We start from the raw sequence: 9,892 nt of genomic DNA, 5'->3' as shown, positions 1-9,892 counted from the left end.
TTGTTAGAGACACTGGGTTGCAGCGCAAAAATAAATAGTGGCACATAATAAATAATAATACATATCATACAGAATGAAAGGGCTGAAAGCATACACAGCTTCATAAACACACCATAATATTGGCTCGCGATATTAGTAGAGGCCAAAAAAGCAAAAGAGTAATTGAACGTATTAAAATTACAACAATTAGGGTCATGCCATGCCAAATCGCCCAGCATTCTTTCGACGATCTCGGATATGGCAGAAGAAATTTTCACATGTTTCTCGAAGTGCGAAACTCGTCATGGTCATTTAGACCTTTGCCAAAAAATTTCCTCCCTATTTATGAGAGTCTGCAGTATGGCACCAAGTGCGGAAGAAGTCGTCAAAAAACAATATCTTCGAAAATATTTTTGGGAATGTACTCAATAAATGGCATTCCTGGCAAGGTATTGAAGTGATCTAACAAAAAATAATGACCTATGCATATAAATTCTTCGAGAGCTTTTCTCAAGAACAATGTTGAATAATAATGCCATGTTTGAAATTTTTTTTCTGGGAACATGGCGAATTCTAAGGACCCAAAAAAATATGTACTGGTGACCAGTTGGACATGCTATAAATTAAAAAAATATACGCACTGAAGTTTAGCAGATATTCTGCAAAAATGTTGAATTTCACTTTTTTGAGGATATCTCTGTATTCAGTATCAAAAAGTTTGCCTTGGTGGTCAGACAAAAGTTATGCATAACGTTTCATTTTAAAGATCTCTGTGCTAGCTAAATATAGGTGAAGTTACTAAAGAGTATTGTTTTTTAACCTAGAGAAATATTTTTTAATGGCATATCTCCACCAGCTTTACACCTAATTCGCAAAAACGAGATGAAGCACTCGCAAGGAAAATTTTCAGGAGAATTCCACAGAACTGAGGTACACACAGCAAGCTTGATGCGGAGCAATTGAAATTGGGATGAGGCTATCGTCAGCATTCGATTGCCAACAGAGGTGTACTACAAGGAATGTGGCCAGAGTGTGGAGACCACTAGCGTAGCAAAAAAAGAACTTTTCGCGGGGATGGTGTGTGAGGGAAAGGCGACTTCGGTCATGCTTTATCTACAATTATGTACAACCGGTTTCGTTTTGCCTGTTAACTCATTTTCCTGCACCAAATTTCTCCGCACGAAAACAGTGGAGCTGCGGGTATCTCTTAACACCGTAACCTTCTTGCCCGCAACGTTTCCAGGCAGCGCAGGTATTCCCTTCGTAACACCAGTTGGCTGTTTAGTCATTACGGCACACACAATAGAAAGTTTCTCCCCATTTTTCAACTCTACGAATCCATCGGTGACGGCATCATCATCGAATTTCGGTGCAGTTTGCACACAGAATACCTGGTAAGTTTGACTCACTCCGTTACGACATGCGTCTGCATTGTGCCCAGTCTGACCACACTTGAAACATTTTACAACCGTGGGGCTCGTAAAGTTTGTTCGACAGCTGTTAGTGCGATGACCCACTCGGTTACACAAAAAACATCGCGGAACACTCTCCGGTGCACGCTTCTTTTGTTCGGGTGCCGACTTCTTCGAATCTTCGGGACAGTCCTTCGTGACTTTGGCCAAATTTGTGCCACCTTGCGCTTCCAAGAATTGATCAGCTAATTCAAGCATGTCTTCAAGTGACTTAGCTCTCCTCTTTTTCAAGTACAGCAACAGGCTCGGGTGGCAACTGGTGAGAAATTGCTCTCTAATATGGAGCTCTCTAAGCTCATCGTACACCTGCGCTGTCCTGAAAGTTTGATCCATCTGTCGAAATAAAGGCTAAGTCGGGCGGCGTACTGCGTAGCCGTCTCACCATCAGCTGGTTTTCCCGTCTGAAATCTGTCCTGGAAACCTTCCACAGTAAATATAAATCACTTCAGTAAAGCAGCTTTCACCTTTGCATAGTTGGCTGCATCGGTCGGCGTCAGCCTACCGTACACACTGAGCGCTTCACCACTCAAGCAGGTACTCAGAGCAGTTGCCCATTGAGGTTCAGGCCAATTCTGGCTCCTCGCAATCGTCCCAAATATGTGAAGCTACGCGTCAAGGTCGTCCTTCCTTTCATCAAATGCTACGAGCAGCTTGCTTGGGTTCCAGCTGAAGCCATGGTTCTCCTGTTCGCTGCTTTCAAATCTAGCTTGGACCGGAGTTTCACTTCGCTGTTGCAAACAGAGTTGCTCAAGTTCCATCTCCCGCTGTCGCTGCCGTTCCTTTTCCTCTCTTTCTTCTTTCGCCCTCTCAGCTGCCAGTCTTTCTCTCTCCAGCTCCAACTTCAATTGCTGCTCTCTTTCTTCTTTCAGCTGTCGCTCCTTTGCCTTTCTTTCTTCTTTCGCCCTTTCAGGGGCCGACTTTTCTCGCTCCAACTCGGCTGCCTTTTCTCCCTTGGCCCTCTCAGCTGCCAACCTCTCTCTCTCCAAATCAGCTGCTTTTTCCGCTTTGGCTCTTTCGACCGCCAACCTTTCTTTTTCCAGCTCAGCTGCCGTTTACTATTTGGCCTTCCCTTTTTTTTCTTTTTCCTTCTGGGTGACCCACTTCCGTAGTTCGGCGCCAGAAAGACGCATCTTCTCGCCAAGAACAGCTAACTTTTCGAGATCCATGCTGTCTCGCAAATAAACCTTGCCGCGTGCAGAAAGTATCTGCCTAAATTAGTCTATCAGAACACTCTCCTGCACTCGTTAACGAGAACACTGAGCAACGCACAAAATCGTTCCGATAGCACTATCAACAACTCGAGGCTCTTTCTCACTACTTTGGACACACTTTGCACTAAAAAAGTCCTGTCGCGGACGCCAGAATAATTGTCACAATTCCCGTTAATTAGAAGGCGATCGCCGGTCTAATTCCAAGGAACGAAATATTGGCCTCCGAACTGCACCACGAAAGCGTGGACAATTTAGATGTGGTTCTATTTGGCGCACCAGCGGACGCTGGCTGTGGCCCAAAGAACAAGTCAGAGCCGACAGTTGATAAACAAAACAAAATTATATTCTCAATTATGGCAGATCAAGTCGATACAAAAATATGCACACTTGACAATAGTTGAATACGATATGTCACCAATCAAACAACGTACTACACAGTACACTCAGCCACACTCGAAACAACGGACGCCAACAACAATATGCACTACAACGCAGTCGCATGCATCGAACAACCAAGACACTTAAAGACTGAAGAGTTCGAAAACTTATTCAGTTCAAAGTCCTTGGAACAAAAGTATGAATGATACTCTTCCGAGAATCACTCACTCAAAGTCCAGCGCTGTTGTCGTTCCGCTGCCCCCGATGTTTCTCTTCCAAGAAACCTCGCGTCTTCAATTGGCCGCTCTCCAAGCACCAGACTTCTTCGCCGGTAACACGTTGGCTTCACACGCGCAGCTGTTGCCACGCGTCTTCGCTCGCTGGGCGTAGACACACACTCCTGACTTTAGCAGGAGTCTTCACCCCGAATGCGGAAATGCTCTTCTTCTCCTTTGTCACTGAAGAGAAAAGGCTTCGCCCACATGGCGGAAACACCCTACGCACACTGGCGTGAAATTTCTTCTCCTGCTTCGTCACTGAGGACAAAACCTTCCCCGATGACATGGTGGAACACCCTACGCACTCTGGAGTATACTTTATTCTCCTCTGTCACTGAGGACAAAACAAAAGGCTTCGCCGACAATGCGGTACACCCTACGCACACTGGCGCGAAATTCCTTCTTCGCCTCATCTCCTATCTCTTCTGCTTGGTTAAACACCTTTCGCGTTAGATTCAAGAAAACTCTCATTGTTTCCGTCGGCGCGATGCGTCGCCTAGGCCGGGGAAAGAGCGAGATGTTTCGAGGGCCGTCGTCCGCTACACATGACCCTACTCCGCATCACCACGCCCCTTTCCCTCGAGAAACTTCCAGGGCTTGCTCGGCCGCCCATGTGAGGAGGTTCGTCGGTGAACCTACGCTTCCAAGGGGGGGAGAGAGACGGCGCGCTCGGGGAGTCTTTGGATGCCTCTTTTCTTCTTTATCGTTGACCTCGAGGCGTCTCTCCCGCACTTGGTCGCGAGAATGCGGTGGCGCACCCTTTTTTTTTGAGCGCTCCTCTGTGACACCCAATGACAGTATTTTCTATCGCATGCGAAGAAAAAAAAAAATACTAATCTCTACGCTCATTTGCACGACACACTTTTAAAAGACTCTCGTTCGACCAACTGCGCTGTTGAATTCTTTGACGCAATCAACACGATTAGCAGCGTACTAGTCACCAGCATAGAGCAAACTACTCCGTGTGAAGTATTCCGAGACGCTTTCTTTTTGTCTGTAGCCGCAAAACAGCAAGCGGGGTTCGTTTTGTGTGGCCGTCGTCACGCACCGGCCTTCTCCGTACGCGTATTCAAGCTACGTGCCGGGAAGCGAACAGGGACAAAATGCGCGAAGTTGCCACATTGGCGCTGCGCACTCTGAGACCAGTGAGTGGCGCCATCAACTGAGTGTGATAGGGCTATACTTGCGCATTTTTTCTCTGTGCAGAATAAGTATTGCTTTTTTTCAGATCCAATTTTTAATCTAGCGTTATTTTAATCTTGGTAAAATATATTGTCAAGAATCGAAAAATTAATATGTTTCTGCTTCTTTGTGATTATTTTGAGATGATTATTCACTCATTTGCCCGATAGTATCTCACAACACTTGGTGTCACCAAAAGAGGCTTTGAACGTTAAAGGCAGGCAATAGCCAAAGGAGAAATATGTGACATATAGTCTTACAGTGACTTGTATGTGTTACTGAAAAAAATCACCAGAATGAATCCTCTATTCATAGCTAGCTCGGCAGCAGCATGTGAATCAGGTTTAACTGTAAACAGGCAACCGCCTTTGCGCGAACATTAGAAGTGTTAGAAAATGATTTGACTGAAAGTTTAGGAACCTTGGCATCTACAGCTACTTGTGTCTGTCATCACAAAGACCGCTTTTTTTTAGTTTCCGGACGCTAAATAAAGTAGGTTTATCTGTACCTAATCGTTCACTTGACACTATGGCACCAAAAAGGGGCTTGGTGATGGTGTCCGATGAGGAAAAAATATGTTGTCTGCTGCATATGGAATCGATTTCTATTGGACAAAACGCCAGATAAGTAGTGCCTTTTTGCCCAGGTTTGCACTGCAAGCCTCGCTGAACAAATCTAGCACACCGGCGGCATTCGCTTTAGGGAACTTGCCTCACGTTACTGGACAGGACAGCAAGTACAAAACCTATCTAACTCACCTGTCTGCCTGGGTACAACGACGCTTCCGTGTTTATTCGTAAGGTTTAGAAAAAAAACAGAAAAGGTACATTCCTACGTAATAGTGACATTTCACATACGTCGCAATATAGGAGGCCCTCGGCGTTCCGCACTTGCATCACCTTTATCAACGACCACTTACACCCGTGGGAGCGTCCCAGAAGTGCGCACTTTGACCAAAGCAATTTTTTAACGAACCATGAAAACTTCAGCCCTGGAGTGTATGACACACGTGCGTGGAATAAATGAATGTTGGCTCAGCTCAAAGTTCAAGCGCCTCGGAAATGTTTCATGCGCTTGTACTGCGAGGAGTACAGTTGTTGCTCTAATATTCACACTGAAAAGTGCTTGAATATAACAGTATCTGACGAAAAAACAAAAGCAGTGCTGATTAGCAGAATAAAAAAGTTAAGATGATGCATTGACAAAAGTCTTCGTTTGGTCAGACTGCCAATATTAATAGAAGAAATCCAAATATATTTGCTAACCCGAAATGAGTGCCCGCGTTTAGAAACACAAAAATTGTACGAGTGATAGGTAATGCAGCCTGTGTTAGAGCGATTACAATAAGACAGCGAAGTCAGCTATGAATACTCGTTATATAAAGGCTGATTTACTCAGTAGTGTTGCTTGCTATTGCTACATTATCAAGAGACAAGTCATCGCTTTGATAATTGAAAAAAGAACACGCTTTTTACAATCACTGATATGGTAAAGGAATGGTGATAGAAATACACTTCAAGTTGCAACTGGTGCACTGTGTTTACTAGTCTACACTTATTGCTGTGTTGACTCATCGCATGCAATGTGTGATGTATAGTCATTTTATATTAATCAGTTACCCACGTAATCAATGGATTTGCCTGGTTGAGAATATATAAATAAAGCTTCTACTGAAAAAACTATGCCTTCAAGTTCGATTCATGATTGCCTTGGGTGTCAGTCTTCGTAAGGCAAGTTCGATTGCAAATAAATTAGGTTTCTGATTGTTGCCTGTCATCTGCAACTAGACTGCGCATTACCAGACATTCTCCCAATCGGAGCCTGCTTTCGGTATCTCGAATAAAAGACATACTCAAGTGTGAATACGCTTTAGTTACAGCTAAAATCGGCAGCTGCGGTTGAGGTTTGCCACCATTTTTCGATGCTTAAGGCATAATGAAGAAGCTTGTCAGACATGCTAGCTTGATAGTGGACTCCCGAATGAAACTTTTTTACTCAGCATTTTGTCAATGTGTGCTTAAAAAATGTTTAAGAATGTAGCGAATTTTGTACCCTACTATAGATCAGATTTCGGTGCATGTTGAAGAACCCCAGGTAGTCGAAATTTCCGGAGCCCTCCACTACGGCATCTCTCATAACCATATGGTAGTTTCGAGACGTTAAATCCCACAAATCAATCAATCAATTCTACTATGTCAGAGCAGAAGGCCGTAGCAGCCAATGAAACTAAGAAGACTGCTATGCGGGCCATCATTTTAACTAGTAGACAAATGCGGTCCTCCGTAAGTGTGCGAAAAATATTTCCAACAAGTAACGTTAAGATACATTGCCTCAAATTGTGTCCGAGAATGCACTAGTTTCTCTTCAAGTGCTGTCAGCATGTACAGTTAAGAATAATACCCGTCTCAACAAGGATCGCTATCCGTAGTATTCTTTAGGTAATAATACTATCCATCAACATAACGCAGCAAAACGCGAAAATTGAAGCTCGCATCTCCGAAACGTGGCGATAGAGGAGTCGAAAGATACAATCGACGCCACTTATTCTAGTTGCGATGAGCACCTGGGCCGCACTTTGCAGCTTTGCTGATCAACTATGCATACGGAGTGCTTCAGCGTTGGCTTCTTATTCGGCAATATTCTGAGGTTGAAAAACGGAGTTTTTGTCTGCATCAATGCGGCACACAAAAACGCGTGAAGCAACTTTTGCTGTCCACAAGGGTAAAGGATAACGTGTCTCCTCGCAATCTCTTATCCAGCATTTTGAAGGCCACTTTATTATCACTTGCAGACATAGAAGAAAGACGGACGTCTTTTGTCCATGATTTCCAGCGCAGTTATTAGGCCTTCAAAATGAATGAGCATGATTTTGTGCTCTGCTTCTGATCTAGTACATCGCTATAGCTAAGAAAATTCATGCTGTGGTGCCAAATGAGTATTTTTCTTACCTAACACAACGCCGTCAAGGTTGAAAATGACGTGTGTAACGGGCTTGAAGCTTGTTTGCTTGCTTGTCGCCATCTTGTCTTGTCTCGTAACCTAGGAGATCTTGGCTTATACCCACAAGGGAGATTGGCCACGCTGTGCCTTATACTAGATATTTTTTTTGTACAACGCTTGGTAAGAAAAGAGAGAAATTAGATAAGAACAATAATAATGTTCCTTTGAAAAACGTGAAAAAGTGCAGAAGAATTTGATAAACCAGAATATATATAACCATTTAACAAGAATGAGGAAGGGGGACAAAAAATTGAATATATCTGGTTGTACTACAAGAAGCGTATCCTTCCGGTTGCCTAAATAAATTTTTGTCGCCATCGTTTGAGGTTTGAACGATTTATTTTTTTTCTTCGCTGATAGACTCAATGAAAAGCAATGATTTTGTCTGCAAGGGCGTGGAATCCTATTAGCAAAGGAAATATACCGTAATAAATAGTGACTCAATCTAGTAATAATTATTGTCCCAGGTATAGAAAGGCACCTCAGGCAGGGGTGCAGAAATGATGCAGAAGGAATGAAGACGACGATGTTGTTGTGGGGCCGTGTCTGAACTGCCCTCTTGTCTTGCATCCTTGCATACTTGCATACCAGAGCAACGAACATTTTCGTTGCTCTGGTTGACGGTTTTCTCGGACAGACACGTCGACTACGCTTCGTACTCTACTGACTACGCTCGCAGTGTTCGCTTGCTTCTTCTCGAACAACGCTGCTGATCCTGTTCTGCGCAGCTGCTCACGGGTTGGAACGGCTTGTACGACGGGCGGCGGGATCGCACTTGAGTTTAACGTTTGCTTCTTTGTGGTTTTAGTGCTTTTTGGCAGTTGTTTGTGGTTTGTGCCATATGATTTTCTGAGTTCAAACGACTCAGGCTATTTAGATGACGGTTTCTTCGCCTGGCCAAGGGCCTTCTCCTTGGCAAGCATCTATACCGGCCAAGGATTGGCCGATTGATTCTTTTCTTTGAAGTGGGGTTATCAACGTCCCCGTGGCTCTGGTACCGATCAATGGAGGTACGATACCTATGAAGAACCCGAAGATGATTCAAATGGAGCTTCGGAAAGCCACAACACACTTTCAAAAGATCACTGAAGCCCGGCATTTTGGTCGTGGTGGTATTTTGTACTGCTCTGCCGATCAGGAGTGCGTCCGAGAGCTTCTCAATTGTTCCGAATTTGCAACGCAGCCGGTGAGCCCGTTTATTCCAGCGCATCTTGCATGTTCGAAAGGCATAGTCCGCGGTGTAGATACGAGCCTGACCCCTGCGGAAATTCTTGAGTTATTTTCGGTAGCAGGTGCAGTGCAGTATACAGGTGCACGCGTCTGGTTGGCAATAAAAATCAACTACCGAATCGGTGATAGTAACCTTTGCGGGAACGATAAGACCATCTGAAAAAAAGCTTGGCCTTTTATCTATAACGTAGAGCCTCTATCCCCTAAGCCACTGCAGTGCTTGAATTGTTGGAGATATGGCCACAGCGTGAAAGGGGGCAGATCAACTGCCAGATGTCGACTATGCGGAGAAAATCACGACAGCTGTAAGTGCAACTCGACGGAAGAGAAGTGCTGTTTATGTCATGAAGCGCATCCTGCAGACTCTTTAGATTGTGAGGCAAAAGAACGAGAAGTTAAGCTGCTGGAAATTGTGGAACGCAGGCGTTGCTCCCGGAGGGAAGCTGTGACTGAATTACAAGAACGCTCGAAAGGTTACGCAAGCGTAACAGCACGACGTACCACTGCAACGGATGCATCGTTAGCAAAATATATAGCAGAGGCTATAGAGAAGGCAACAGAAAATGCGACGGAGCGTCTTGCCAGCAGTATTATTGGAGTCGTGGCTGAATTGTTAACATCCAAGTTGACCCAAATCATTGCTTCAGTGTCTATGAAAAATCAGACTTCACAGGATTTGGAGAATTCAAAGTGTGCCGGGACAGAACGTCCGATTGCTTCTACACGATGCGCGTCTCCTAAAGCAGGACCCTCCAATAAGACACTGCGGGCAGATCCAGAACCCGTATGAGATGACACTGATGAATTCACAGATATGGATGCGGAATCTAGTAATTTCTTGAAGCGTGCCAGATCTCCTCTATCAAAAAAGTCTTCACAGAAATCAAAATCTAAAAAGTTCCTCTCAAAGAAAGACTTTCTGAAGAATCTCTCCAAAAAAGACTTTTTGAAGAAAGATCTTTTGGATCAAGCAGTCTCTGCGGTGGGTTTATAGAGTGAAAATAGGCTCCTTGAAAGTATTACAGTGGAATTGTCGATCAATAGGGTCGGCTACCACAGATTTATCGTGTATTTCTTCGCAAATTTCTCCAGATAATATTACTTTACAGGAAACTTGGCTTACAAATGCACAAAAATTTTACCTAAAAGTTATCGCTTATTT

The sequence above is a fragment of the Rhipicephalus microplus genome, chromosome 7, assembly GCF_043290135.1.
Source record: "Rhipicephalus microplus isolate Deutch F79 chromosome 7, USDA_Rmic, whole genome shotgun sequence".
NCBI lineage: Eukaryota > Metazoa > Arthropoda > Arachnida > Ixodida > Ixodidae > Rhipicephalus > Rhipicephalus microplus.
This window is presented reverse-complemented; position numbering follows the sequence as displayed.